The 4,111-nt window shown below is 42.2% G+C and overlaps 1 pseudogene; it reads right to left on the reverse strand.

Annotated features, from left to right (window-relative positions):
- LOC146734448 (uncharacterized) lies at window positions 1-3,344 on the reverse strand (annotated as a pseudogene).
- Window positions 3,345-4,111: the final 767 nt, after the last annotated feature.

Consider the following 4,111-nt stretch of genomic DNA (forward strand, 5'->3'; position numbering starts at 1 on the left):
TCAGTTGTCGTCTACTTCATCTCGCTTCCTCTTCATCTTTCTCTTGACCCTTGTCTTTTCTTCAGTGCCACTGGCTTTGCACACCTACAGAAAAATGAAACAGTATGCAGAAATCATTTACCTGGTCTTGGAATGCATTAAGTGTAAGCAACAACATACTAGTGCAGGTAAGAATGAATGCTTTTAGATGGAAATATACAACAAAGCTGCAATGCAATTAAAAATGAACAGTTTTCAATGTACCTGGCACACTGGATGGATGCTCTGAAACTCCTCCAGTTTCTCTTGTGGGATGGGAAGTGTGTCCAACTCCCCACTGTTCCAGCACACCAGTGGCAAGATGGTCAGGACCCTCGACTTTACTCGTGCCGAGTAGTAATATGCTTCAACAGGGGTAGCACATGAGACAGCCCTGCAGAAAACAAGACAAAAAATCATTTTTGAAACGCAAATTGTGCGAAGCTAGCACAACCCATGACTCCCTGCTAAAGCTAAAACTGAGGACAATTACAATACTAATCTTTTTTATGAAAATTTTGATAAAAAAATACATTTATATTGCAATTAAAGCTGCCATTACTTAATACAGCCTCAAAGATATATGAAAATATTTATTCACCGACTAACGAAACAGATGTCCCTCAGAGGGTCGGCCTCTGGTGTCCAAGATACCCTGCAGGTGTACATTGCCTCTTCTTTCAGTTGTTCTACCTGGTTCCTTTGCTCAACTGTCAGGGCTCTCCGGCTGTGTATAGTCCTTGGCTTGTTGCAGTCAACACACAATACTACACCTCTTGTGTTCTCTACAGTTGGTGAGAATGGCATGCCATGACCAGATGTACGGGACAATTTCAGACTGGGTCTGTCAGCTTCAGTTGTTTCACGTCCATAGACTTCAGTGAAGGGCTTGTAATGCTCTCCTGTATTGTTTAGCATCGGATCAGGGAAACTCTTAAGCTGATTGAAGACTTCAGCAGGTAGTCTTGGCGTCTTGCAATATTTGCAACTATCTGCTCCACACTTCTTGATGCTGAAGAAGTAGTGCCTTGAGACACAGCAGTGCTCCATGAATGCCAAGAGATCTATTTTAGACTGCAGTTTCACTTTGGTCGTGTCTGCGTTGGTGACAGTATTATCAACCATCAGGATCAAGTTCCACATTTCTTCAACCTCAAGATTTGTTGCTGGCTCGACAGTGCTGAATGGTTCACTATTCAGGCTGAGACGCTGTAGCAGTGTATTCACCATGCCACGCACATGCTCTGTACTCTCCACTATGGCCTGCTTCAGCCTTGGGTTCTTCTCTACCAACGCCCTTGCATCCTTCATAGTGCTAACTGATAGGAACAGCTTCTCCATCTCAGGGGACATCTTCTGTCTCATGATGCCGATTGACTGCAGTGAGAGGTTTAGGATGCTCATAATCCTCTCTACAGGGCTCCTGAAGCTGTATTGGGGGGCCATTCTTGCACAGAGCAACATATCCAGATCAAGGATAATAAACATACAAATCAGTGACACTTGGACACTTATATATGTAAGTCTATGGTCCGGGCCAGCTTGGTTGAGTACTTCATAAAGTTCAGTTTGGTGCCTAATAGGTGATGAAGCTTGAAAGTTGGAGTCTTTAAGCGCAACAAAGACCTTCCCACGGTAGAATGAGTCTGTGGGACTCTGCGGGATGTCACAAACAAGTGTAACACTTGGGGTTAGTTTCAGTTTAGTAAAGTCGTGGTCTGCCACTGCGAACACGTTGTCTTTGGATACCAGCACAGATTTTCCTCTGTCAACTGCCGCCACAGGATAGCCAGGTTCTCCGATGCCATGCTTGTCATCCATAAAGACCAATGCTGTGTACTGATTGAACCTAACAGAGAATGATTTCAAGTACTTGAAGATGGCAGCAGCATAGTGGGCATCAACATGGTCGTGGTTGAGCTGCCGACTCTGGACCATGTATTTTACATTCAGCCGACCTGTGTACCTTATTGCCCAGTCTACGTATTGTTTTTTTGGCCAGAACTGTAGGCTCACCCATGAAGCACTCGGTATCTCTGCTCCTTCAGGGAGTCTTTTTGTCGGAAATAGATATGGATAGAATTATTGTTTACTATTTTTACTGATATTGTGTATCGTGTTATATTATTATACTGTTATATACATCGTTTGTACCGCCTAAAGCTTGAATGTAACAAAACGGGATACGACCTTGAACACTGTGCTATGAGCGAACGTGAGAGGCAACACCACAATATTTGTATTGACCAATCACAGTATTGTATATTTGTATCTAGTTTTCCCGCTCGAATTCAGAATCCCCACGAGGGTATTTAAGCATTCATTGTAATTGTTTCAGGGCTCTTCTATGTTATGTTCACGAATAAACAACTTGTGTTCTACTCTTAAAAGTACTTGTCTTGTCTGATTGCTGGACTGCTGGTATTATAAAGAATATTACGTCCAAAAATACGACTTCCCACACTTTTGCACACTTGAGTGATGAAGTCTGGTACAGACATCGCTAGGGCCATATGGCAAACTTGCCTGTGCCGTCTATCGTCTACAGTTGCCAACTGCATTTCTTCCATCATTTTGGTAGCTTCATCCCAGAAGTGTTTATACTTCTCCCCATGCCCCTCATTCATGGATCTCATGTCCACAACAAGGTCAGGATCCTGTACATCCAGGAGAAGTTTCAATCGCTGTCTGACTTCTTTACTACTGTGTGCATTCCTCTGCTGTTGCATCATTTGTTAGGAACTGGTACACTTCTTTTAGCACTACTGGCTTTGCATTGGCGACCGATGAAAACCTCTCTCCAAACTTCTTGCGCATTGCTCTTGTGTGATACACAGGCACATCTTTCTCAGCTTGGTGCATGAGTTTGTTTGTTGTGTTTAATTCCCTGTCCCTTGCTTAATAGGAACCTTCCATATGAAGTGCAGTGACGCCTGGTTATTACCTGGCTTGTAGGTGTATACTTGAACACTCATGGGTAAAGCCAGTTCGCTGATGTAGATGTATCTCTTCCTGTAGTCTGAGGGTATGAAGTCATCCAAGAAGCATAGCTCATAGTCTGCAATCTTTGCAAGGTGGTTTTTCAACTCAGCATATATACTGATTAGTTTTGTGTCACTACGCACCTTGGCCTTGACAACCCTCAGTTCTGTGCTGACTCCATCCTTCACACTTCTAACTGGAAACAGCTGTTTCCGCTGTGCCTGCACTTTCCTGTTAGATGCTTGAAGGTGATCGCTGTACTTATGCAATCCGTGTCCTAGATGAATGACAATGTCTTTCACTTTTGAGAGATTGGGCTTCTGCAACAGGGGAATTGTTGCCATCTTGAACAGTTCCTGAGCATGTTTTTCTAGCTCAGAGCTGGACATTGGGTGCAAGTTATGACGATGATGAGTGGGATTATTGTAGGCTTGCTTGAAAGTTGTCTTGTTGTACAAGGAGCAGAAGTCTTCGGGTAGAAACACAGATCTCTCTGACAGAGTTTTGAGATGTGGAAGAACATAGCATTTCTCAGTGTGACAATGATCTCTCTGCTGGAGCTCTCGTTTGCCTTGTTTCTTTCAAATCTATTTTCAGGAACACAAAAAATACACAACTCAGATCAAAGTTTCAGAAATGCAATATTAACTGTCCATACAGCAATATATGTCACTTTAAACTGTTGTGATGGACTTTCAGGTAAAACCTAAAATATGTTGATCACAGAATGTGTGGTAGTGAAATGGAAAACAAACAAACCTGAAGTTCTGCTTTTTCAAGATGTCCACAATATCGTTGTACAATCGTGTGTCACCTCTGATGTTGTTATTCATACCAGCGCCACCAACATAATCTGGGAACATCATCTGCTGTTGGCCTTGTTCTTTTGATGCCATCATCATCACCTTTGATTTTGAAAAGGCAAAAGTATAAGGCAGATGTTACTAGTAGCTTTGCCAAATGCATACACATTAATAAAAAAAACATACTGTGTTGTATTGAAAAAAATTGAATTAAAAATGAACAATAAGTTTGTCAACCTGAAAATTAACTTCTTTGACATTCAAACTACAGCTTTTAAAGTGACACTTCAGATAGACTAAGTGTAGAC

The sequence above is a fragment of the Saccoglossus kowalevskii genome, chromosome 14 (genome assembly GCF_978046115.1).
Source record: "Saccoglossus kowalevskii chromosome 14, keSacKowa6.1, whole genome shotgun sequence".
NCBI classification, from domain to species: domain Eukaryota; kingdom Metazoa; phylum Hemichordata; class Enteropneusta; family Harrimaniidae; genus Saccoglossus; species Saccoglossus kowalevskii.